The sequence below is a fragment of the Danio rerio genome, chromosome 18, assembly GCF_052040795.2.
Source record: "Danio rerio strain M-AB ecotype USA chromosome 18, GRCz13ab, whole genome shotgun sequence".
NCBI lineage: Eukaryota > Metazoa > Chordata > Actinopteri > Cypriniformes > Danionidae > Danio > Danio rerio.
Genome location: NC_141038.1, coordinates 32526211 through 32541772, shown reverse-complemented (window position 1 = coordinate 32541772; position 15562 = coordinate 32526211). Strand labels below are relative to the sequence as shown.

At 38.6% G+C, this 15562-nt stretch overlaps 2 long non-coding RNA genes across 2 annotated transcripts in view; both read left to right on the top strand.

The window, feature by feature from the left end:
* Nucleotides 1–15562, top strand: part of LOC137488296 (uncharacterized) — a 724224-nt gene that overhangs the window by 666719 nt on the left and 41943 nt on the right. The gene's annotated exons all lie outside the window — the stretch shown is intronic.
* On the top strand, nucleotides 3541–3999 carry LOC108180013 (uncharacterized). Its single transcript, XR_015515048.1, has 2 exons — nucleotides 3541–3768; nucleotides 3862–3999. It is a non-coding gene; the product is annotated as an uncharacterized LOC108180013 (long non-coding RNA).

Here is a 15562-nt window from a genome sequence, read left to right as displayed (position 1 = left end):
CTCAGACAAATTTGGTGCTCTCCAGAAATGTACATAGCTGTATGTTTTCAAAATGAGCCTAAAGGGTGGAAATTTACTGTGCTCATTCTCAAAGAGGCAACAATGAGTACTGAAGTGTTGAAAGCACATTTATGCATTGTGTCAAATAACTCAGCTCTTAATAGTCAGCAATAAACTCTATTGCAAACACAATATCAGACACTGTAATATGACTTAGTTCTCTGCCCTCTTACTGTGTTTCTACAGTAGACTCTCATCAATCCATGGTGGTGCCCACTAAATAACATTTTTTGTAGATAAATGGCCAAGTTTCTGGATTAGACCTGACCTGTTGAAGATAAATTATCTTCATCATACTAGGGCTGGGAAACATGTAAAAATAATAATCAATGATTGCCCTTAAATTACCTTGATAACTAATCATATTTTCTCTGGCCCTACAGTACATCTGTCGCACGACTGTGCCCACATCACTGCTAGCCTGCCCACATGCATTTACTTTCATGTTAAATGTAAAAAAAAAAAATAAGAAGAAGAAAAGTAAGTAGGCAAAAGACTTTGGAGAAGAAAAAAAAAAAAAACTGTTGGAATGAATGACCTAAAAACAATCAACAACGAGGTGAAAAAGAAAGCTGAGCTGCTTATCTTTTTGGAGGATGCCCAGTGCAAACTCAATGCACCTTTAAAGAGAACACTGTCATCTACCCTTACATCACATAATCATTAATCTGCATTTTATTACCTACTAAAATTGTGCACAAGCAAATATCCTAAGTATTATATAGTTCTATAAATAATATATAGTCCTTAGTATGGTTCCTATTTTATACATACAGTTGCAGTATGTAGTGCAAACCAGTATGTAGAATGCTGACACTGCATCTCATAATTACTTTTCGATCTTCTACACTCACTTATTCCTTTCCAAAGCAAGTATAGGGATTAAAATTATCACAATCTTTTGTTTAGAGGGCTGGAATTATGACGTATATATATATTAGATTAGTCAGTAGGTACCAAAGCCAAAACTGAAACTAATCTAACCCCAAAAAATGTACTATTACGGTTAAAAATCCAGTACATCCAAATTTATGTCACGGAAACACCAGCCTCATCCCATTACCAGTGATCACAATCATCTGTCTTCTGAGCACACGCAGAACTGAGCACAATCGCAAAATCAGCACCTTTGGCATAAAAGCACCTCGTTTCCTCTTGCACTTTGTCTGGTCTCCTTAACAGATAAGGACTCTTCCTATGCATGAGAAATACTTACCTTGGTTTTTGCAACAACAATCCCAATTGTGTTTCTGTGCGTTTTCTTCTACTCCTCCCTGCATGCTGGTCAGCTTCCAGCTCCTGGTAACCCCTATTCCTCAGATTTTTCTCCATATGGTATAACCCAAGAGACTTTCTATCAGAACTCATTTTATTATCAGCAACGCTATCACTGGCTTTACTCATCTGTTTTCATATCTGCAATAAACACCCTTCTGTTGATATTACCCTTTGTCTGAGTCTTATTCAACGTTACAATATGTTAAGGAAAAACATTAAATAAAAATAGGAAAAATCAAGAGAAACAAAAATACAATATATAAAGTTTAGTTGACGTTTTGTAGTTTATTTCCAATATATTAGCTTTCTATTACTAAAGATGTTTATTAAACTAAAATAATATTTGAATATATATATCTGTTTATATGCTGTTGATGTTGGTAACAACCAATGAAATTCATATATGTAAATAAAACAATATCTTTTAGTTTACATATTAAGTTGTGTAATAAAATGAAATGACACCGGAAAAAAGTATTGAACACACAAAGAAAGGGGGCTGTAGAAAGGCAGTGAAAGCCCAGACTGCAACTGAAATTTCTCAGTAGTTATTCAGCAACCCTCTGCCTTTGTCATTGTAAATTATATTAGCTGCTTCAGTCCAACATCTACACTACCAGGATGATGAAGATGAAACCAGAGTGGATATTTCAGCATGAAACACACATACACTACACTGAAAACACAGCGAAGGAAACTCAAATGGTTTCAGAAAAAGAAAATCAAGCTGCAGAATGGCCTTGAATCCAAAAGAAAATACAAAATAAAGTATTTTTTTCTGTATGTCTGAACACCATCCAGGGTTTCAGACATACAGAACTGCCCCAGAAAGAGTGTTCGATTTTCCACTAGTTTTGGTTGCTAGTTTAGCTATGTAAGGCGCCCCCATTCAGGGTGTTCAGATATACAGTGCTGCCCCAGAGAGACTGTTCGATTTCCAACTAGTTTTGACATGCATGGTTGGTGCGTGCGGTAGAGGTCTGCATTCCTGCAGCTGTACTGCAGGACCTGACCAGATTTCTGTGAAAAAAAAATAATTTCCGAATAAAGCGCGGGAGCGGTCGGTAACTGGTTTAATTTTGGACAGGAGCCGGCAGTCTAACAATATCGCTCATGACCCTTGAGCGAGCGAGCACGTGTATGAATGTGTGTGATTAAGACAGCTTGATGCTGCGTTTAGCTTGTTTGTTGCTGTGAGTTTGTGTGTGTGTGTGCGCGCGAATGAAAGAGAGCTTTTTGTGTATGTGTGTGTGTGTATGTATGTGAATAAGAGAGAAAGCGTGAAGCCTATGTGTGTGAGGCAAACCCCAAAATAGTGACCCATCCCCGGGTAAGCTTTGGTTGGGGGAGAGGCAGTTAAGTGAGTCTGGGGGAAGGTGGCTCATGCTAGCGAGCGTCTGGAATGACAAAGGTCCAGTTGGAGGATGGTGGGTCTCAATTGGTGGGCTTGCTAGCAACAACTCTCACCGTTTGAGTTGTTGATCCAGGCCTAAAATGCCAAGTCATGCCAGACTGGAGGCCCCCTTTCCCGGCCTACGTGTTGGGACATCTCATGCCTGAAGGTACGTGCATGACCCCATTTATCTCTGATCTGTTGTCAGGATTTTGATGACATGTGATATCGCAGACTTAAGTTCTGGCTGCCACAATCCCGGCTGATCTCTAAAACATACCCAGAAAAGGGTAAGGGTGACTGTTTTCCTGGTCTGGTTCAGTCCTGTCAGGTGTGCAAACCCACAGCAAAAAGCCGTGCAAAGTCCCACACTTCTGGCCCAGTGAAGCTGTCCAAATGGTGGAGTTCGATGATTATATAATTCCTTTGTGAAAAGAAAGAAGCCGTGCAAAGGCTCACATGGCTGGCACAGTGAAGCTGCCCAAAAATGGTGCCTATTCGATAGTTCGTTCTTGGTTCCAGAGGTTCTTGGACCTGTGGGCTGCTCTGCAGGGTGGGAGGCAGGCCACCTACTTATTTTTTTTTTTTGCCTCCAGAGCCAGCCCCTGCAGGACCCTGAAAAAATATTTTCAATATGCATGGACTAGCATGGGGCTTCCAGGCAAACTGACCTTCACTGATATCCGGACAGCCATCGCAACACACTTGATCAACACACTTGATCATGCTTGTATTGCTCCTGGAGCCACATGACTGCCAGTGGCTTTGACCCATAAGAGGTTCTGTTTGTCTGTTTGTCTCTGATGCAGGCAAAGAATGCTTTCTTCAGAGGATTGCCGGAAGGTGGCACACTTCATGTGTCATGACACTTCAACCTCAGATCAATTTTACGCACTTCTCCTGAGCCCTCTGCAAGCATGTGAGCACCACAGACTCTCTCAGAGGGCCTTGGTGGAGAAGGAGGAGGAGGAAGCAGCGGGCAAAGAAGCCACCCAAAAAAGGGGTGCAAGAGGGCAGACAGTCCTGGATCACCCCTGGTAAGTCAGGTCCTCTTTGGCTAGCCAAAGCATGGATGTGAACAGCAGGGCATGTGATGTTGGCTAACTGGCCTTACTGTCTCTCTTTCCAAGTGGGAACCAGCAGGAGGACTCTGCCATAGCAGTCTGTAAAGGGGAAAAGCCAGGGAGCACGGCCACCACTGGATGACTCTAAATCTCCCTGAAGAAATAAAAACTTTCTAAAACAATAAAGGTCATATGGTGTTCAGACATTTATTGCTATGCAGTGTCTTTATTGGGGTGGGCTGGTCATTATTCCTGTCTCTGTGTGTTAAAAGTGGCTTGCGGGATGCCTGTGTCCAGGTTCAGCCTTGGTTAAATGCCTATCGGGACAAATGATTCCTGTCTTGTGTGTTAAAAGTGGCTTGCGGGATAGCCGTGTCCAGGTTCAGCCTTGGTAAAATGCCTTTCGGAACAAATGATCCATGTCTTGTGTGTTAAAAGTGGCATGTGGAATGCCAGTGTCCAGGTTCAGCCTTGGTTAATAACTTATCAAAACAAACGAACCCTGTTGCAACACAGGTAGGTGCTAGCCTGGATGAGACTGTCTAGGTCTGTGCTTGGTTTGAATGGCCATCTCTCCTGTGGGTATTAGCAAGCATCTCCTGGGATTGCTCTGTCTTCACAGCTGCATAAAGAGGTCTGCCGATGTCTGCCTGTTTTTCGGGAGCTCCACAGTCAATATACATGTTTAATGTCTGTTGAAGGACCAGTGAATTGGCCACTACTCTGCAAGAAGAGTGTCTCAAAATCCTTTTGGCCACTGTGCAGGACTTGTATCTGTCATTCCCAAGGCAAATTGATTCTGTATTGGATGTGCAAGGAAGCCCTACACATACTAATACATTATTGTGCTTTAAAAGCCGGCATTTCAATTTAATCGTTCAACCCCTATATATGTTTATATGCAACTGAGAGAAGCACAAATGTAAGGACATGTCAGAACTTCACTAGATCCTTAAAACACCCTCAGACCATAGAGGGCTATTGTAGCCTAAAACAAATAAAATACATAAAAGTAACTGACCTTTACTTACTCAGAATCCAATCTACAGGTCACACCCCTAAACTCACTTGACTCTCTCTGCGATTGCCATTTATTCCAGAATCTCCTATGGTCAAATGGTTACCTTGTTTAATGTCATCCTCATTTCTTAGTCTCTTTGGTGCCTCAAGATTCCCCTATACATATGCAAAGACTAAGAAAAGCAAAATACTTTTAATATCAGTACCTGCATTGCAAATCATTCGCATTTGTCCAATAAATATCTGTATTTCACTATTTGACAGAAGACTGAACCTCACAACATCACCGTGGATCCCTAACCGCCTGCAACCCTAGACCCCTTTGCTGAACTAGTATACACTCTCAAAGCATCCATGGTCTCAGTTCTACCCCAGCTATTATACACACCTGACTCTGTTAGTCGCACATTCTTATACATTCTGGTGAGTTGGCTGATTCTAGCAGCTTTTTGCCTCAGATAAATCTTTGTAACTATTTACAAATGCAACCACTTAAATTCCTCACAGAGCTCTCCAAGGTGGTGTACATTCTTTAGTTTCATGCCCTGGTGGTGGCTAGTGGTTGGAATGAAACAGCACTACTCAACGTTTGAATGTTGGTGACAGCAGCAAGGAAAAAACTTTACCAATTGGCAAAAGTGAAGAATTTAAAAACCTTGAGAGAAACCAGGTTCAGTTGGGCACAACCATTTCTCCTATGGGCAAACGTCTTGTGCATAGTTCCAGTGTAGGTGCTGGACGTCCATTGTAAAGAAGCTGCAGGTAGGAGAGGTCATTAGCTGGTTTACAGGCTGTCCCTTAATGATCAATGCAAGGACTCGTCTGTCACTGGGGTCTGACAAGGATCAGTCTCATCTTGGGAATAATAAAAAAAGACCAACATAAGCGCAGATGCCGTCCAAAGGGAAGTGTTTAGAGAAGTGTTCCCGGTTCCAGTTCTGATAATTACTGCAGACTAACAATCCTTTAGAGGTTTTGGATTTCAATAGCATTTGTTTTTTTGTGTATGCTAATGCAAAGAGATGTGTCTTTAATCTAGTTTTAAGCCGATAGAGTGTGTCTGCTTCCAGAACTGTGCTAGGAAGACTGTTCCAGAGTTTAGGTAACAGATAGGAGAAAGATATAATGTCAATAAAATGTTTTAATTTATATGATATTTAATAGGGAGCCAATGCAATGATGAAAGAACTGGAGTAATATGATCATATTTCTTTGTTCTAGAAAGCAATCTAGCAGCTGTATTTTGAACTAGCTGAAGTTTGTTAATCAAGCCAGCAGAGCAACCACCAAGTAACGCATTACAATAATCTTTTCAAGAGGTCATGAAAGCATGCATAAGCTTTTCCGCATCAGACATTGATAGCATATGTGAAAGTTTGGCAACATTTTTTGGATGATAAAATGCAGTTTTACAGATAAGTGAAATCTGGCCTTCAAATGACAGGTTGCTATCAAAAATCACCCCCGAGTTTTTGACTGAAGTTGAGGACTGAACTAAAAATCCGTCAAGGTTTAAACTGTTCTAGGTTTTTGCATGTGAGGTTTTTGGGTCAAGACCTCAGTTTTATCTAAATTCATCTGAATCTGCATCATGAATTTTTTTATATCAGCTATACAATCTGTTAATTTTGTAAATTCATACAAGTTATCAGGTTGAGAGGAGATATAAAGTTGTGTATCATTAGCATAACATTAGAAGCTAACTCCATGTTTCTTAATGATATCACATAGCGGTAGCATATATAGTGTGAACAGTAGGGGACTAAGAACTGAGCCTTGTGGTACCTCACAGTGTACTTTTGATCTGTATGATGCCACTTTATTAACTGATACAATTGATAATGTTCAGATAGATAGGTCCTTAACCAGGCCAATGCAGTTCCTGTAATACCAACATAATTTTCAATCCTATCAAGGAGAATATTATGATCGGCTGTATCAAATGCAGAACTGAGGTCCAATAACACTATAAGAGAAATGCAACCACGATCGGACAACAGGAGGAGGTCATTTGTAACTCTTAGGAGTGCTGTTTCTGTGCTATGAAATGCTCTCAGTCCAGATTGAGCTTTTCCAGAAATATTGTTTCTTTGTAGGAAGGAGCATAGTTGAGCAGATATGACTTTTTCTATTATCTTTGATATAAAAGGCAGGTTTGTAAAGAGTCTATAATTTACTAGTTTTTTTGGGATCAAGCTTTGTTTTTTGAGGCTTAAATGATACCTAATTTAAAAGTTTTAGGAACGTATACAAAAAGACGGGATGAATTCAAAACGTTAACACTTTTTAGTTAAGAAAACTTTTGAAAACAATTGATCAATCAATCTTGCATGTGAAAAAGTTCATAAAGTCATTACTGCTATGTTGAGAAATGCATGTTGATGCTTGATTTCTAGCTAGATTGGCTACTGTGTTGAACATAACCCTAGGGTTGTGTTTATTTACTTCTATTAATTTTGAAAAATAAGCAGATCTGTGAGACTTTAAAGCTTTTCTAAACTTAAGTGTACTTTCTTTCCAGGCCAGATGAAAAACCTCTTGATTTGATTTCTTCCATATACAATTCCAGGCACTCGTCAATGATGTGTTGAGAGATATGATAGACCAGTTTATCTATGTCTACCTGGATGACATACTGATATTTTCCCGTTCTCTCCAAGAACATGTAAAACACGTCAGGCGAGTGCTTCAGAGGCTGTTAGAGAATAGGCTTTATGTCAAGGTGGAGAAATTAGTTTTTCATGCACAGTCTGTTCCTTTCTTTGAGCACATTGTGTCGGTCAAGGGGATGTGCATCGATCCAGAGAAGATTCAGGCTGTGGTGAATTGGCCAACTCCAGACACCCGCAAGGATCTGCAGAGGTTTTTGGGCTTTGGCAGTTTTTACCAGTGTTTTATTTGCAACTTCATCCAGCTCCCCGTGCCTGTCTTAACCTCCTCAAAAACGTTCGGGCGGTCTAGCATAGCTCAAGCTGCATGCACGAAACTGAAGGGTAGCTTTGTTTTAGCCCCAATTCTTGTCGCCCCTGATCCCTCTCAGCAGTTTGTGGTAAAGGTTGATGCATCAAAGGTGGGGGTCAGAGCTATCCTGTCCCAGCGTTCTTCCTCGAATGGCAAAATGCATCCCTGAGTGTTTTTCTCTCACCGTTTATATAATTGCTGGCTGTCAAACTCACGTTGGAAGAGTCACGTCATTGGTTAGAAAGTTTGGGGTTTTGTTTTATTGTTTGGACCAACCATAAAAATCTTGAATTCATCAAGTCCGCTAAACAATTGAGTTCTAGGCAGGCTCATGGGCTTTACTTTTCAGACATTTCGAATTTATCATTTCTTATCGACCGGGGTCCAAAAACATAAAACCCGATGCGTTATCTTGTATTTTTGACGCTTCCGAACACATATCATTTCTTAAGCCCATTGTTCCACAGAACATTTGTATTTCTGCCAGATCATTAGAGATAGAGTCGAAGGTTCGCACAGTCTTAGAAGGGGTAATGGCTCTGCCTGGAGGCCCACCGAATCGGTTGTTTGAGCCAGAGCAGATTTGGTCTTACGTCATTCGATGGAGACACTCTTCCAAAGTGGCTTGTCATCCCGGGGTGAGTCATACCTTATTTCTTGTTAAACAGCAAATCTGGTGGCCAGCTATGGCTCATAGTGTGCGTGAATTTGTTTTGGCTTGCTCTGTTTGTGCTGTTTCTAAGACTTCCAATCTCCCTAATGCCGGGTTTCTTTAGCCGCTGACTGTACCCTCTTGACCCTTGTCTCACATCTCGCTAGATTTTGTCACAGGTCTCTCGCCATTGTGTGGCAACACATAGGTTCTGAATGCTGTGGACCAGTCCAAGGCTACTCATTTTATCCCTTAGCCAGAGAGACAGTGGTTGCTGTCATTAATCACATCTTTCGTATTCATGGCCTCCAGAGGGATGTGGTTCCTGACAGGAGGCCTCAGTTTGTCTCTAGATTTTGTAGAGAGTTCTGCCGTTCATTAGAGGCCACTGTTAGTCTTTCTTCTGGATTTCATCCACAGAGTAATGGGCAAAAAGAAAGAGCCAACCAAGATCGCGAACATACATTGCGATGTCTGGTTTCCCTTCAACACTCCCATGGGCTGAGTACGCACACAACTCATTAACAGTGTTAGCTACGGGAATGATGGGAATGCAGTTTAAGGGACCAGCTACCTGTTTTTACCAGTCTGGAATCCAAAGTCATGCTTCCCTCGACCCAAGCCTTTGTCGACACACGTGGAGAAGGGCCAGACAGACCCTTCAGCGGGTGGGTATGCGCACAAAGCTAAAGCTGATCGCCCTGGTCTAAGCCTCCTGTTTTCTAGTTGTTGGTCTAAAAGTGTGGCTTTTTTCTAAGAACATTCCTCTGCTTACCCTTAGTAATAAACTTTCTCTTAAATTTATTGCCTCATTTCCTGTTACTAAAATTGTTAGTACAGTGCCAGTCCACCTTAAATTGGCTCCTGCGCACAGAAGAATCCATCCCGTATTTTATGTATCCAAATAATTGTTAATAAATAAATTGTTATTACTTGTCTGGCCAAGAGGAAACATAGGGTTGTTTAATGTCAGTATCAGTGTCAGAAAACCATGTGCTACAGCACTTTAATCCTGGTCCTGGTGACCCACATCTTTTATATCAGACTTAGTATTATTATTATTGGCTCATTACTGTAACATGTAAGTGTGTTTTGCTTTACTTACTTTTTAAGTTGTGCAAACTTTACTGTGTTATTTGTCATTTAGTTATTTTTTATTTAAATATTAAAAATATTCCTTAATTAAGCTCAGCTCCAATTTTGACTTTACATAAGCTTCTATTGCAAGGAAATTACATTACTATTTTAGTGAAAATAACTAATTTCATTTGGTAAATTGCATTGTTCAATATTACAATGTAAAAGAGAGGTTCTCAGATAAAAGGAATATACACAATGTCACCAGGGCCAGGACTGAAATCAGTGTGCTACACATGGGATATTTGAGAATGGGATGTATGTCTTACAAAGTGCTCTAGTTGAAGTTTAAAAGCTTCCAATCAGGGTAAGTTAGCAAGCTTTGTGCGGGAGACTTGTTTGAGTTGGCAACGTTTTAGACATGTTCAGTATCGTCACATAAATGCTTAGATGACTCAAGCCTTGCTGGTGTTTCCAATTTCCTGTGTTAATTAGCATAATTAACCTTAAGAGAGTCATTCACTGTGCTACATGAGCGTGTATGCTGATATCCATTTGTTGATTTTGACTTCAGATGAATTTGACCATTTTCTAATAAACGTAGAATGAGCCAGATTTTCAGGACTGGTCCACACAATGATTGCATTGCTTAATAGGTTGATTAGTTACTTTTATGTTCACACTGCCCCCCAAAATGCAATGCACAATAATTGATTGATAATTAATCTAATAAACAAACTAATTAATCAGTCAGTCGACTAATTAACCCTTCTCTGGTCTAAAAAGATCTAAGATCTAATGTGAAGCCTATCTGGTCATGGTCAGATTATGTCTGGGTTTGTTGCGATTGGTTAGAAACTCACACTATTACACTAGCATATCACAGTAGTATAGTATGACTATAACATTTATTGAATTTAATAAGCAGCATGGAAGCACAATTTAATAGTGGCATATTTATATAGGTATTTTATGACGTTAACTATTGTAAACAAATCAAATATTACTTAAAAGAATTGTTGTTATGTCAATATTCTGTTTTGTGGCACTGTAGTTTAAAGAAGAATTCCTTTAGAAGGATGTAACACTTGAGTAATTATTAATGGGTTATTTATCAGGTTGGTTGCAGGAAAGAGGACCCGGTTTCAGCGGGTATAAACAGGATAAAATTAATAAAATTCAATGTACCTTTAATTCTATAGAGTTTTACAATGTAGATTGTGTCAAAGTAGCTTCACATAGAATATTATAGTAAATTAAAACTGTGTCAGTTCAGTTTTCAGAGTTTAATATCAGTTCAGCTCAGTTCAGTGTGGTTTAATAACAAATACTGAGAGTCCAAACACTGGGGAGCAAATCCATCGATGCACAGCTCTACAGGTCCCGAACCATGCAAGACAGTTGCAACAGCGGCGAGGAAAAAATTTCACCAATTGGCAAAAGTGAAGAATTTAAAAACCTCGAGAGAAACTAGGCTCAGTTGTGCATGACAATTTCTCCTATGGCAAAACGTCTTGGGCAGGGCAGCAGTCCAGGCACTGAAGGCTGGAGAATGCTGGATGTCAGCAAAGACTCTTCTGTCACTGGAGCATCACAGGAATCAGTCACATGCTCTCCACTCCTCCAAGACCACCACAGCAGCTGCTCAGGATACAGCTTGGTCCAGAATTATGGAAACCTTGGCATCATTTCGTCGCTAGTCATCGATTACATCAGTGGTGCTGCATAGTCTGTGGGGGTCTCGGGATGAGTATCCCCAGGTGGAAATAGAGAATAAAGAGAATAATTAGCATAGCTGCAGTTCATAGAGTATATAAACAAGATGCAAAAAAAATAAGAAATAAAAAAACCTGCGTGGAGCACATTCAAGCATCATAATGCTATGTGATGAATTGAGTGTATGCTTTACTAAAAAATTAAGTTTTTAATGTAGTTTTGAACTGCTGGAGTGTGTCTGAAACTTGTAAATTATCAGGAAGGCTATTCCAGTGTTTGTTAGCTATAAATGAGAAGGCTCACCCGCCTTCACTTGACTTTGCTATTCTAGGTACTACCAGAAGCCCTGAGTTTTGAGATCTTAAAGAGCGGGTTGGATTGTAGTGAGACAGAAGGTTAGTTAGATTAACAGGAGCTAGATTATTTAAAGCTTTATAGGTAAGAAGCTATATTTAAAATCAATATGAAACTTAACAGGCAGCCAGCGTAAGGAGGATAAAAACAGATAAAGCACAAGTAGACAAATAAGGGGTGACAAAATTCAAACAGTAGGGACAATAACTTACAGGTAAACCAGTGACAGCAACAAGACAGCACCAGAATTAACAGAAGTAAGAGTGGCAGTGGACAGAACCAGAGTTTGACACTAGAAGCATAAACTCCAAACTAGCAGGCTAGGGAAGTCAGGACATGGGTGAGACTGAAGCAGTACAAGACACAAAATAGGACAGCAAAGCGGAAGTAATAATTCTCCAGGGAAAATAAAAAAAAAATAAATCTAAAAGAAAATAGGAAATCAAACATGAATCTTAGTTACAGATAAAAATAGACTGACTTGGGCATAAGAACAAAGAAATAAAACATAAAAAAAAAATTGGTAACACTTTATAATAACTGCACACTACAAATAATTTATAAAGCTTTAGTAACATGTTAGTTCATCATTTGTTCAGCATTAGCTCTACATAATAAGACATCAGTAAGCAACAGCAAATAGTTCTCAATATCAAATAGTCCTCGCTTTAGATTAGGTCACAAAACTGCAGAGAGTAGTATTAATAAAGTATTTATTAACATACATATTAAACATTACCATATACCTGAATAATAAAATATATAAATGTTGATTTGCATAGTTTATCAATCATTTACTAACTCATTCTAAAAACCACCAACTACTTTAAAAAACAAATGGTATGTAAATAATGCAATAATTTGTTAAGGAAGAATTAATCATTAACAAAGTATAAAAGGACAGTGATTTGTTAACATTATACATTTAAAATAATTTACCAAGACGTATATATTCATTCATTGACTTTCCTTCAGCTTAGTTCCTTATTTATCAGGGGTCGCCACAGCAGAATGAACCGCTAACTATTCCTGCATTTTTTATGCAGTGGATGCCCTTCCAGCCGCAACCCAGTACCCATACACTCTGGCATTCACATGTGCACTATTATGCTACAGCCAATCTAGTCCACTCAATTCACCTAAAGTTCATGTCTTTGGACTGTAGGGGAAACAGGAGCACCAGGAGGAAACCTACATGAACACAGGGGAGGACATCAAACTCAGAACTTCACACTGGCCCAGCTGGGACTTGAATCAGCAACTTTCTTGCTGTTAGGTGACAGTGCTAACCACTGAACCACCATGCCATCCTATCTTATATATTAAAGGGATGCACGATGTATCGGCGGCCATATCGTTATCGGCCGATAAATGCTATTTTTAAGATTATCGTTATCGATCCGATGTCTAAATTAGGCCGATATCTTTAAGCCGATAAATTACGTAATTGCACAGACCTGGATGCCGCGCACGTGTGGGCGGAACATGTTCAGACTTCTCCAGCGCACTATAATGGATCTCTCCTCACACTGTTTATTCCTTAAAATTCTGTCCTTTCTTCGGGTGTTATTTCTGTGCGTTAATAACTATGTTCTTTATCATTGTAGATATGTTTGATTGAGTGTCATTGTGTATTTTGCTTTAAATCGCCTCAGGAAAAAATATTACATATGACAGCCTTTCCTGCTCTGTCTCTTTGTTGTGTTAGAGATAGCAGGAGTAATTCACTTATTACTCCAGGGCCAAATAATAGTTTGACACATGTAACTTGGCCCAATCAACAAAGAGGGAACATCACTGAAAACCGCTCCTCTTTTCTGTTTCTCCCTTTTCACACACACACATACACACACACTCCAAACTGCACACCCTGCACACGTGCTAAACAAAAACTTGATGGAAGAATTTTAATCTAATAGGATTATTTGTTATTATCAACGCGTTGCTTGCCATGTGTTGCTGATGTAAGATTGTATTCATTTTGGTCGGAATATTCATGTTGATTATAACGAGGGCGCGTGAGAGCTGTCACCGCGCACGCACACACATCTGACAGCCTTGAGCTTTCACAGATCAACAGGGGAGAGCCTAGGTGCACCGGTCACTGATATTCTGCTCTGTGTTTGTCATAAAGTCATCTGAGCTCAACGTTCAGGTTTGTATCAAAATCTGACTCCGAGGGCAAATCTGCACCCTCACAGCAGTTTATCATAAACTTTTCATCAACCATTTTCCCCACGATAGACAGCAAGAACGAACCCAGAAGAGTTGTCTGATAGACAAGCACTGCAGCTACATATGTTCAAAACAATCTAAAACGCCACATAGGATGGATTTATGTCGCATTTTAATAAATAACACATTCTGTATTCAGCTTTTCACTTGTACAGTGGCTCTGAACTGTCAAAACACCTTTAAAAAAGGCTTTTTCGGACATTACATATTTGTACCTATGTACATTACTGTAACCCATTTTATTCAAGAACATTTGAGCTGGTTTCAGTCCTTAGCTCTTTCATTTTCATCTTATTTAAAATATATTTAACTTGCTTGTTGAATAAATCCCATTTTGTTATTTAATCTATTAATTTTATGCAACAGTCAAGTTGCATGTTAATTTGCTATGAAGAAAATTAAATTAATTTATTGCATTCTGATTTATGTGATTTATGTATATACTATATAATCACCTTGCAATTTTGAAATTAAAGCTTTTTTGATTTGAGTATAGTCTATTTAATTCATAAGAGCAGTTCAATGTTTTATGAAGTTTGCTGTATAAAAATATAACATTTTAAAATATTTATAATTATCATAGGACCCTACCAGATTTTTTGCAGCACGGGAATAAATTTTAGAATAAAATATGGTAACGATTGGTAACTCTGGTGTAATTTGAACAGGAACGGGCGGGCTAACAATATAACACTCTTGTGTCTTGATGTTATTTTGGAATAGCATATATGCTATATTTTCTCATGCTTATTGAGCCGGTACAACCAGTGCTCACGACACTGACAGAAACATGAAACAAAAACAGTTACAAGGATTAAAGCTAGACAAAGACTAGAAAGCTAAATTAGTAAACACTAGCAACAAACAAGATTAGTAGCTAGTAAAATGATAGACAAGAAAACTAGAAGAACAGACAAGATTGCAAGACAAGGATACAAGGAAAGCAAGGAAAAGCTCACATTGAATGAACTTGCAAAGAAATAAAAACACAAGGCACAATATATATATATATATATATATATATATATATATATATATATATATATATATATATGTGTATGTAAATATATATTAGTACTATTGACATAAAAAGACACGATAAAACATTACATTTCAATCATTCAAATTATCTTATTTTAAGAAAAAACATTTAAAATGACAAAGGACATGAACATACATGTACAAAACTAATTAAAGTGTCTGACCTGCATATTGTTGAGATAAAAAACTCAATTATACTTAGTACAGCTGATATTAAACCAGACACATTTACAAAATATTCCATTTTTTAAAACATTGATAATGCTTAAAGCACTTAAGGAAAATGTGCAACAATTACATTAAGCATTGAAATCAACAGATTAAAGATAAATAAATCCCCCAAAGCACTACAACATGCCAGTACAATAATAATTTAACTGTCTGAATGGCATATTGTTTGAAAAATAAATATTTGTAACTATTAGCCGACCCAACCCAACTTTAAAATATTACTAATTCTGGTGTCAAATGCTTAACAATGTCTGAAGTCAGTTGTTCAAATGCAATTCATCTTTATTTCTATTGCATTTTTACAATGTAGATATGTCAAAGCAGCTTAACATAGAGGTTCTTGTAAATTGAAGCTGCTTTAGTCCAGTTTTCAGAGTTGAAGTTCAGTTTAGTTTAGTGTAATATAAATTTCACTGCAGAAAGTCCAAACACTGAAGAGCAAATCCACCGATCCACCAATCAAAGCCAAGCAAACCAGTG